Genomic DNA, 12,392 nt, shown 5'->3' with positions numbered 1-12,392 from the left:
TCTCAATAAATCTTACACTGATTAACATTTGTCAGTTACTGATCATCAAATTCCTGAAAGAAGGCTTGCTTTTAACACTAATGCCAAAAAGCTTACTTAAAATAAGGTAGAAAAATAAAAATTGTTACCATGCTCAGTTTTCTTTTACTCGATGCAGGGGCTAAAGCCAAGTCCATTATGTTGCTGTGGTTAAACAGCCATGATGTCACTTATGAAAAGAAAAAAGGCTGTCTGAATACAGAAAGTTAATGAAAAAAATATAATATAATTTTTAAAAGCATAAAAATATAGTAATGGGAAGGGTTAAAACAGTGCTAAAATAAACTTGAATTTGCCTTTAGAATGAGACACTTGAGGGAGCAGGGGAAAAAAGCTAAACTGAAGTATGAAAGAAATAAGAGAACATGGAGGAAATACATAACTAAATGATAAAAAGAAAATATTTGTGTACCATTTCTAGCATTTAGTATACTAGAAAAACAAGAATGAACTTTAGCCAGCTTAAGAATGTCTTATTTACATCAGAGAGCAAAGGTAGCAGTTCTGTTAGTTTAGAGATGTGATATGAGAAAATGCTTGTCTCTTTACATATGCTTTATCTTTCAGAGTATTCACTTGATAGTTGCTTGTTATTGTAAAGGGTGAAATAAGTCAGGAGATTTATAGTATTTAAAATGATAATGAAATCAGCAAATTCCCTATCTACTGTGTAATGGTTTTGCTCTGGTAAACCTTCTTTCCTGTTAAGATATATCCATTTGTGGAAAAAAAACAAAACAGAAAAATTAATTTGGCTGATGCTTTTAATGTATGAATGCATCACTTGCTTTAATATTACTAACACAACTTCTGAAAACAATTTATTTTCAGTGTGTATTATATACCTGTCCTTCAAGAACAATACACTTTTACTTTAATACTAGATATGTTTAATTTGTACTTTTTGTCATTGTTGTATAGGGTCCAGATGTAGATGGCAAACCTTGCCAACCAGCCTCCCTGCAGAAGTAGATAGATGGGATTAATCATCAGGTAGAAGTTCCTTCAGGAGATGTGTCAGAAGAAACCCTTTCTCTCCATTGAGTGCATCTTGACAGATGTCCCAGCAACACTTTTCACTCTGAATCTGACATAAGGAAAAGACCAATTTTCTGTCAAATGGCTCAAAGAAAATATAGCATGAAGTCAGTTTTATAACAGAAGGATCTATGATGACATAACTCCTTAAGAGTCCATGGAGTTAAATTGTTTTATCTTTTAAACAAATTTGGACCAACAGAGCAAGTATTAACCAGACAAATGCCTGCTTGCTATGGTACTGGTGTTTCTTGCTCAGTTCCATAAAGTTCAAAACCAGATTTGCAGTATTGTCAAGCTACAAAAAAATTCAGGTGAGGCAGTGTAATATATACTTTCCTGGAATGAAGCATTTTTACATTTACAGGTTTGTCCTCTTTCACACTTTCTACTCTATCCCAGTTCTATTACAAAATTTTATTGAGCTTTACATGTCCAAATAAAGTATTTTGAGGTCAAGTAGCAAGGTAGCTAGTCAATAGTTAATGGTTGTGTTTAGGTTAGGTTATGAGTGGCTAATGAGTTACATTCACTGAATTGTTGGATAGTGGGACTTTCATTACACTTCAGAAACCTTCCAACAATGTAGTTGCTGTAGATTCTGAGGTGGAAAGAAACTTGCCATAAACATTTTAAATAGCTTTCCAAAAATTGGCTTGCTTCCTCAGTTGCTGTCTTGCAGAGCTTCATGTGTTATACACTTGTCTGGTGAACAAGCTTCGTTAAGTTCCACATTCCATACTTCATCTACTGTATTACATGCGTTAACAGTTCCATAACACTCTGTATATTTTATCTGACAGTGCTTTAAGTTTTGATTTTGTTGCACATTAAAAATTTTGCAAGTCAGAATGAGGCTTTATAAAACTCAGTGGAGATTTAGTGTCCAAAGGTCTCTCAAATGCAGGACAAATTATATGGACATCTTCCAAAAATACACATTTTGATGTGCTTTCTTACTGCTCAGAAGGACATTTTTACTGATTTGTGTTTTCAGCACTGTCTGAAATAGAATGTTGCATCTTTTTAGGGGTGACACCTAAGGCTTTCCCACTTCCTACAGATTTGTGAGATCCAGGGGCATAGAATAGAGAGGCACTTATTTTGTTTTTTATGTGGCAGAAGATAAAAAAGGGAGAACAAGCTAACACTTGGTTGAAGATCCACCAAATGCCACACAATCTTTGCTGAGTTATTGAAGGAGGTCCTCAACATACAAAAAAACTGGTGACTCACCAGAACAAGTGGCCTGGTCCCTTCCCCAGGACCATTTTTCCAAGTAAAGCTCTAAGAAATTAAGAGGTCTGGTAAGTTGCTCTGAAGTGTTCCTTTTTTTTTTGACAGATTTTCACAACTCCTCCCTAGTAAGGAGATAGCTGATGTCACCTGGCAAAATATAGTCACTATCAAGCCACTGTTTGTAAATCTGGTCCATTCCTGGACCATGATTCACAGGTCATCTCCTGAAGCATGGTTACCTGTTCTTTGGATGACAAGATATGTCCCCAGTTGTGTGGTCAAAGTCCAAGTATGTGTGTTTGCATCTGTATCTCCCTGCATGTATCATCACTGCACAGCACCATAAAATCTTTATTGACTTTGTCTTTAGATCAGATGGTGTCCAAGCCATTAGTGCCTCCACTGTGGTAGTATAAACTTCTCAAGCTAACAAGAAGTATATCACTGATTAAGGGTTGGTTTGATTTGCTCAGAGTTCATGACTGGAAATCTACATGTGCAGTGCAGCTTCTGGATCTGGACACACAGACACTATTTTGATCCATACATAAATGAAATTCACAGCTGCAGTTTCCCACAGTTTGAAATGCTGGCTCCTTGAAATCAGAAGGAGTTTTATCTTTGTCTTTAATGAATATTTGGAATGAAATCCTGGTCCAATGTCCTTTGTTGCAGGCTTAAACACATGCCTAACTATTTTGCTGAGTCAAAGCCATACATTCTATATACAAAGAATGTTTTAAATAACAGTTAAAAGGGTTTTACTGAATAGTTTATATATCTATAAAATACAGTTAACTTCTATTCATTTTAATCTTTAATGGCTAAATCTTTATGGAAGGCATAAAGAAATTGACAAAAGAGTTTCCCAACCACATGAGGTTCCAATTTTAACAAGTCAGACATTAAACAACAACTGACATATGTTGTGGACCTGTGCATGCACATAATAATCCTGATTTCTTTTTTAAGAACCTTTGTGGTTTATCTCAAGCTATTAAATATTATAAAAATGAACCATATACATAAGTTAAATGTCAGGGGACATTTATATACAGCTTTATTGTAGCACATAATATTATAATACCATTTCTAAAAGCAACACAGAGCATCATACTAAAAAGTTATCTAATTGCTAGTACAGTAAGTTTCTTCATACTTAAAATACAAGTAAGAGGAAACAAAGTGACTCAGCATTGAAGTGAGCATGAAGAGGGCACACACAGATGAGAGAAGAGGAAGAAGAAATACTTTGTTTCATGCAGTTATTTGGTTTCCAAACAAACTGGTGCTCATTTTTAATAGTTTTTCTTCCTGGTATTTGTAAAGGCCTGCAAACCAGAGGTATCAGCTCCTAGCACTAGAAACTTTTCCTTACAACTTTTAAAATTGATTAAAATCTTCTGGCAAACTCGTAATGTATTTAACCATTAACTCATCCAGACAGCAAATACCCGACCTCTCGGTTTACTAATTATAAGGTCAAATCAACTGCCAGAATTAGGAATATTTAATACTCCAGAGTGCAAATCAGCATTGTCCACACTAGTGATAATAATCTCCTTATGTAAAACCTGCCTCGATATTTCACCAGTAATGGTTGAACAGCCTCATTTATGCATCAACTCTTTTAGAAAATGTGCCCTAACATGTCCCAAGGCACATATACAAAATGCAATAACTTGCACAGAAATAATGCCCTGCAGTATAATAATATACACTCACAGGAAAAAATTTATGGTATGTAGAAATCGCTCAAACACTAAAATGAATACTGATGCAGAAATGTTTTTTTCAGATGTGGGTTTATACACTGAAGATCTACTCGCCTGATATGACTAAGAATTCAGAATACACCCTGTAGGGAACATCTAAAGACAGTAGATCCTAAATCAGACATATAAACTAAAAAAAAGTTCTCTCCCAGTTCTGTTTTCCATGCATGCTTGCCAGGAAGTTATGTGACACACTAGTAGGGAATATTCCACAAGGCCCAAGGTTTTGCCTATGCAGATATGTGATATATGTGGAATGATCAGTGAAATGATTTTTCCACATGGAAATGTCTTACTGGTTGCCAATTTGTACTTTTTATACCATTCCTTAGCTTCACTTTTTTTTTATCACTTGATGTCTTAGAAATTTTGTATTGTTCACTTCAGTGATAGGCATTTTACTACAAAATATTTCCATTTCTGGAATAAAATCAGGATTATTACAAGGGGAAAATTGAAAATGCAGCACTTCATTTTCCACCTGTGGTAGCCTTTGAGTGTCAGACATCCTAGCATTGCTGACCCAGCAGCCAAAATTGAAAACACCACTTTCAGCTATCATGGAATTTGCTGCGCTTTTCAAAGTAGAAGCAAAAGGCCCTGAGACAGGTAACTGTGCCATCACTGCAAGACCACAGAATTTCATCCCACACATATACCAATCATAAAATAATATATGTTAAATTAAAACCATGCTTATTCTAAACTAGAAGCCTTTCTACACTATTTACCTGTCATACAAATACATTTCCATGTTACTGATCAATAGTGAGTTATAGCTCATGCCCTCTCCTCTCAGCAATGTAGATGTTACATCAGAACCTAGTCCTGTTTCTTGGTGTCTCTTTTGTCTTATTTTTTAAACATTTCTCAATGAATTCTGAATACTTTGGAAAGTCATGTCCAACTCTTATTTGGGTGGATAAATGACAATATCAGATAAAGATCCATGTCATACAGGTGGCTTCAATTTTGTTTCAATTTCAAAAGGTGGTTTCACAGTAGTCCTCAACTCTTCTGCTTATGTTTCAGAAAAATTATGCTGTTTTTCCTCTTGTGCATTTTTTGTTGACTTTTAGTGTAGATTTCGAAAACCAAAAAACATGTGTAAGTTAAAAAATATTAAACATAAGAAACAAAAAAGAAAAATTCTGAAAGAATTAGTAGATACACATTATAATTAATATTCTATGTATTCATGTGATTTATGTCATTGAGAATTTACCTGTATTATATATAAAAACATTCCTTGAGAGAAAATCTGAAATGATTTAAATTACTGGGGGTTTTTTGTTTTGGTTTGGTTTTTTTTTTATTTCACTAATACAGACATATTTCTGGGTTTGAGAGATAAAGAATCTGCTATTGATTGTGTAGGACTCTAGGGGAATAAGGTATTTGGTCCAAGGCAAGGTTTTTAAATTCATCCTAGTCCAGCTGCTAATCTATTAATGCAGTATTTAATTTGTCATATTAATGTCTAGCTTGAATCTTCTATTTTGGATCCACATGCAGTACAGCATTACATTATTCTAACATTAGAGCAATTTCAGGAGACCTGTCTTTCAACTGATGCTTCACTTCACACCTTGGTAGAATCAGGCTCATAGGGTCTTTTAACTTCATGAAGCTATGGGACCCACCAGGATCAGCTGCCAGACTAGAGGCAACAGGAATTGTCAGAGTTTTTAGAGCAAGCAATAACCCAACAGAAGAACACATGTACTGATTTCCAGAATAAATAATGCTTAGGGGCAATATGGAGTGTCAGCAAATACACTGAACTTCAAATAGTCTCCAGATTGTGCTGGTAAACCATTCTGAAGGAAGAGAATCAACCCTGACCTTTCCAGAATGATAGTAATGTTCTGGGGATTTGTCATAAATAACACTGAAGTAAAAAACGCAAAGCCTCCACTTGAGAACCGGTTAGGCTACTAGCCTCAAGAAACCAAGTGATCAGCTCACTGTCCTGTCTGAGGTCTCAGCAGTATTTGAATAAACTGAACAGCCTTTTTTCAGCAATGAACTTAGGAGAGTCTGTAGTCTGCAGGCTCTCTAACTACTGAACCACAGAACAGGATTTTAGAGGGATTCAAACCAACCCTATCCTTTCACTTGTCTTGTGTTTGGAGAATGTATAGAATAAAGGCTGTGGGGCATTAGCACTGAAGTGAATAGGACTCTGTAAATTCCATACAAAGTGATTGACTAACTCATGGTTTAAAAATTTTGGAAAGTTGAAAGCTGTCATCTATTTTTTATTACATTAAGTGCACCAATGAATATAATTATTTTAAAACAATAAGAAAATCACACTGGAGTTAAACAAAAAGAAAAATTAAGGAAAATGTTAGTTTCAAAAGCAGTGTTTTACTTCCAATTGCATATTTTAAGTATTAAGTGAAAACAAATGAGCTCAAAGAACAAGCAATTCCTCATTAGAAATTCCTTCCTTTCTCAATTATTCAGTTCCTCAGTTCTTGTCACATTTTCCTTTCTCTGTCCCTCGTAATTTTTTTCTCACCACAAGAAAAGGTCCTAATTCTCAATGTAAAAGCAGAAATTCACACAGGAAAAATGCATCCTTGCATTTAAAATAAACTTAATTATCCAAGAACAATTTCAGATCTACTTTCAGGCATATACCATGAACAAGATACCTCAAGAGGAGCAAGAACAAGTGCAGTTCCTCTTATTTTTGGGCCACCTTTGAAAGGCAGCTTTCTCCATACAGGTGGCTTTATGCCTTCAACATATTGCATCTGTTATCTTTGATATGTTTAGCACAGGCTCCTGTGGAGACATTTTCTTAATTATGAGTCAGAGAAGCTCTTGGAATCCCAACTGTCTCTTTTACTTTATCTAATCTGACGGGCTCATTTGTCCTAAATACTCCTCTTTGCAACCCTTAGAGTCATCCTCTAGCAGCATACTATAACATGTGTCACTCTTTCCCTACTAATATCCAATTAGGCAGTCATCCATCTTTTGCTATTGCCTTTTCTAATCAGAAAGTCATATGCAGAGATGGAAAAGATCTATTTTATCCATCTCCTGTCAATGTAGATTTATTCCCTAGAGTATATTTTCTAGCATTATGTTTATTTAACTTAGATTATTACAGATTTTTCAAAATAAAGTTCAAGCCAAATTATATGAACAGCTTGGATTACACCATTTGGGAGTTATATGATCAGTAACCAATGCCAACAGAATCAACAGACAGGAAACAACATTTAAATGTGAGCAGAGAAGTATATGTGCCTTTTAGTCTACAACCAATACAATTCATAGAACTAAATATTAGTTAAGTAGATTCTATTGGAATTCTAACAGTTCTTGAGGACAATTGGATCTATCTATTCTTGGCAAGCAAGAAAGAGGCAAAACAGGCATGGTCATCAAAGGCCAGATGTTTTACATTATCTATAAATTTGCACCACTAAATATTTTACTCTTTTTTTAAAAGAGTCAGTGACAGTGTGAAATAGCTGACCTTTCCAGCAAAAAGAGGCCAGCCTTGTTCAGGGAAAGTATATACACCCAACCTCAACCCATTCAGTGGGTGTGACCAAATCCAGAAACTTGTGAAGTGCCTGGGCAGTCAGTGGAGGCTCCCAGTAATGCCAGTGAGTCCTGACTACAACATTAGTTAGTGTGATGTAGTCACTTGCCCACAGGGATTTGGGATGAGACCACCAAACTTAATTTGTGTATGTCACTAAACAGTTGTCAGATGGCAATATTAGGTTATTCCTGGCTCACGGTGACAGCTCTTCATGCTTTCCTGATGCCTGTGGGCCTGTGTTCCCAGGTTATTCCTGCCCTCTCTTCTCTCACTTCATGTACACAAAGCACATATCACGGTACACAAGCAAACGAAAGAGGGACAAGGAACAGCAGGAATCCAGCTCAAATGATGTCTTATCAAGGGACACAAACAGCCTTGTCAACACTGCCTCTTTTGGTGCAAAAGAGGTCACAGAAGTGATAAGAATTGCTGTCCGGAGAAATGAAAAAGACTGTAGGGAGAAACAAATAAACAAATCTAGGGTGATGACACAGCGAGGTCTTCAGCTTTCTAAACACCCTAACACAAAGATGTGACTACACCAAAACATAGTCACTGGATGAAGTTTAAAAATTACATAGGTGAATTTATAGGAATTCTGCATTGAAATTAACATGCAAGTTTACAACATTTCCGCTTAGCCTTGCCTGTAGAAATGAAAGCCCTTAATTAAATAATAAAAATTGATATACTAGAAGTTTAATTAAAAAATCATAGTAATGCCAACACTTTCTACTTAGCTTTTTTATAGAAGCAATGAAATAAATATTACATAAAGTCCTTAAAGAGAACTTCCTTTTCTGCCGATGAATATCAACAGCTTTACACATTGTCTTCATTTATAATAAGGTCAAGTTGCAATAAACCGATGAAAAAGACTTCTTAGAAAAGTGAATAGGCTAAGCCAACAATGTGTGTGTAAGAAATAGTCACTCTCATAACCCTCAATCACAGTGAGCACATCTATACTAATAAACTAAATAACTCAAGAGAATGTCCACAAGAACTTGGATTCTATTGTCTAAATAGGTAACACTGACACTGGCGTGGTTTGTTGCAGGAAAATGATTCTGTCTGTGATTTCCTTCATATAATCTGGAAACACTGGAAAAAGCAGCCCAGATGGCGAAGGCACCATCCCAGCAAACATCCAAGGTCAGGCTGAACTGGGCTTTGAAAAACCTAGTCTAGTTGAAGATGACCCTGCTCACGGCAGGGGGGCTAGACTAGGTGACCTTTAAATGTCCCTTCCAACCCAAACTATTCTATGTTTCTATAAGTTTATGATTCTTTATCAGTTTCCAGGCACAGGTCAGGCATTGTTAGGGACTCAGGAGAGCTAGGCATCTTCTTTGGGGAACCAGGAGAGCAGTTTATTGTGGCTATGGACTGCTCTTTTCTAGTTGGCTTCAGATAACAGCCCTAGACATATTCAATTTGCTGTCCCAGATTTGCCAAGTGGAAGCACAATCCACCCCAGGAAAAGAAAAAGGAAGTGAAAGTCCCTACTCTTTGCTTTCCCTGTGTCTGCATTAATAAATTATGTGGTTAGCAGACTTGCTGGCATACAGGTACTAGTATTGCAGTTTCCCATGCACACTGACCTCATAGTGAGTCGCTGTGTGAAGAAAAGATGCACTGTATAGAGGATAGGAATCTGCTCATACCCCAGTCTTCTGCTTGCTGCCACTGGGCACTATTTTTGCTGTAAACTGTGAGATACTCTTAGGATTTTCAAGGGATTATAAAAATTTGAGGATGAATTGTTCTTGTTCCAGTCAATAAGTCAGTCTTTCTTCACCCTGTCTTCAGTGATAGCTTCTCTCTCTCTATCAGATTTGAGACTGCTAGTATGGTTTGTATCTGGTGAAGAGATAGCACATTTAGCTGTCACGAACTTGAATACCATCATAGCAGAGAAAAATGAGAATGCTAGGATGACAGACAGTAAATAGAAAATTATGGGTGCTGTGGGCATTCACTGACCATCTGTATATGGCAGAATGGTCATTCTGGGCTGAGGAAATAAGAAATCTGAATTATGATGCATAGCTGGGATGACTTACTGACTGCAGACAGGGAAGGGTACATTTTTAATATTGTACGTTAAGTTTGCCACATCCTTATAGCAGTGCCACAGTAAAATCAGAACCACTTTGAAGCATAAGAACTCAGAAAGTTTTATCTTTGGGGTGCATAAAAGTAAGATTTACCCTGGTTAATTTTTAAGCTGCACATGCTATTTCTTCTGCCTTATGTAAAGCCATTAACTGAGTCCTGCAAAACAGTACCCTTTTAATCCTCTTGTGAATGGAAAATTATTTAACAGGCTGCCCATATTTTAATACCACTGCTTAGGACTCAGATTTGACTTTGCCTCTTAGTACCTTCATCGTCAAGGAAGTCTCACAGAAATTAATGTGGGTTGCCAAAAGTCAGTGATGGTGCCTGCAGTGGAAGGAATGCAAAGAGCGTGGGAGTACAGTTGCAATACCATCAGTGAATATCACCTCTGAACTATCCCTGTTGTAGACGCCGTCCAGCCCAGTGGAAGAGGGCAAGAGGCAGAGGAGCGCAGGTGGCGAAAGAATGTGCGGCAGGCAGTCTGCGGTCTTCCAGTGATTTATTCAGGTTCACAGGTGAAGTCCGGGGAAGGCAAAGCGGGTCGGAGAGGAGGAGACGGGCGAGAGGTCTGGAAGTCCGGAGGCTGCGAGCTGCCGGTGAGGCAGTGACTGCACTGGACTACCAGTTACAGAGGGTTATAAGGGGAGGGAGACAGGGAGTGGCTTGGGTCGCAGAACCAGCTGGGAAAGTCTGAGGGAAGAGGGACAAGGGTACAGACCAATAGTAACATAAAGGGGGAGGGTACAAAATTCAAATGAACCAATGGCTTACAACTCAAGAGGGGAACAAAGGAGAACTCTCTAGAACAAAGTCCTTATAAGGGGGAAAAGGCGGGGGAGTGTGCTGGACCAATCCTCTTCTTTGCTGGTGCATAATTTCTTCTTCTGCCACAGGGGCTCACTGTTTGACTCTCTCTCGTCGCCACAACCCAAATAGCATAGGCTGTCTTTGCCCCCTGCAGTCGGCCTCCTGGCTGGTGCATCTTGCAGTCATAGACTGCCACATATCCCTGCCCACAAAGCTACAAAACAGCCTCTAGAACTGCAATATGAAGGACCTAGAGCCTCAAGAACCTGCAATCTTGGAGCAGATAAAGCCTGCTTTCAAAAGTGCAATCTGTTAGACAGAAGCCATTAAGGATATCCACTGAAAGAAATCTGGATCTCAGCATTTCAAGTGTCCCTGTTGTTATTGCTGAAGGTTGTGACCACCTGTGACAAAAGAGAGAAATGTAAAAATTAGGAGTGAATAAGACACAGAAGGCATGCTTATTAACTTCAAGCAGTTAGCTACAAAGGTAGTTACAAAATCACATCATGATGTTAGTTCACGGACGACAGCCCTAAAAGTGTATTTACTGCCCTGTTTTGTGGGATTTTGGCTTTGATGTTAAGTGATTGATAAGATATTGTATTAATTAATGAAAAAAATGTCCTTCTGGGAAGAATTAATAAGTATTCTGTGAAGTAAAGCAGAGTATTAACTTGTGAAAATTTAATATATAACACATTGCAAAACAAGCAACAATAATGCCTCAAAAGAAAATCATTTAAATTGGTATGTTAAAATATCTCCTGCTGTTAGACATGTCTGTAGGTATTATACCTGTGGCTTCTTATTTTTATTTTTCTTTTTTTTTCTGACGCTGAATGGAAGAGCTTTCTTGTTATGCTACACCTGAAACTAAGTTGGTGATAGCAAAGGAGCTGTGCACTCTTATTCGTATTGCATACTGGCTTCTGGGATACAATTCTTTGCATCTATTTTTTTTTTCCCTGCATGATCCTTTTTGCCATCTGCTTTTTCTGGCACAGGAGCAACATGCTGTCTTGAAGCAATTTCTTATATTTCTTTTGGTCTCTTTCGGTCTCTTTCATTCATTCCCTCCTATGTATCAAGGGTCACAGGCTCATAACACTTTTGGGCATTTGACAGACACCTCCCTCTTTCTTCTTTTATTCTTCTTCTGACATAAAATTGGTCTTTCATTCATTGTATAGAGGATGCCTCTTACTGATATCCCAAATGAGGCCAATGGTGAAAATAGGTTAAGAAAGATATTTTTAGAGATTTGTCAAATACAAGATCAGCGAGAAAATTTCTTAAATTTTCTGTCAGAATCTTCCCAGGAACAATGAACTGAAACAAGTATCGTGGTAGCTTTTCTAATAATAATTTAGAGTCAGCAAGGTGAGTGCAGGGGTAATTTTCTCAAATTCAGATGATGATGGGAGTCTGTGGGATGTCCCAAGCATTAAGTGTAAAGTAAGTAGAATGTAAATAAGAAAGAAATTTGCAAAGTTTATTCTGGTACAGACGGATCTTAGCTGATGTGTCTTTCATGTAGATGTTAAAGGCTCAAAGAAAGCTGACAACTGACACTGCTAGAGACCTAGAAATGCTACTGTTTGAGCTGCTGGAAAGGGTCATGGAAAGATGTCCTATCAATCTACAGAAAACACTTTCACATGGATGCACATTGTCCAGTGTTGTCTCTGTCCACATTCCCAGACAGCCAGCTTACTCCATTGGTATTTCAGAAGATGTATTACCAGGATGGAGGGGGTTTTGCTCAACGGCTACTACCTCTAGTCTAAGTTAAT

General features: G+C 37.4%; 1 long non-coding RNA gene across 1 annotated transcript; it reads right to left on the bottom strand.

The window, feature by feature from the left end:
• Nucleotides 1–9,297: 9,297 nt before the first annotated feature.
• LOC146439677 (uncharacterized) lies at nucleotides 9,298–11,186 on the bottom strand. Its single transcript, XR_014851291.1, has 3 exons — nucleotides 10,053–11,186; nucleotides 9,879–9,942; nucleotides 9,298–9,528 (listed from the first exon to the last, which is right to left on the bottom strand). It is a non-coding gene; the product is annotated as an uncharacterized LOC146439677 (long non-coding RNA).
• Between the last annotated feature and the right edge of the window lie 1,206 nt (nucleotides 11,187–12,392).

Source organism: Lichenostomus cassidix, chromosome 3, assembly GCF_008360975.1.
Source record: "Lichenostomus cassidix isolate B80296 chromosome 3, HeHo_3.0, whole genome shotgun sequence".
Lineage (NCBI taxonomy): Eukaryota > Metazoa > Chordata > Aves > Passeriformes > Meliphagidae > Lichenostomus > Lichenostomus cassidix.
Note: the sequence above shows the minus strand (reverse complement) of the source record. Positions and strands in the feature narration are given on the sequence as shown.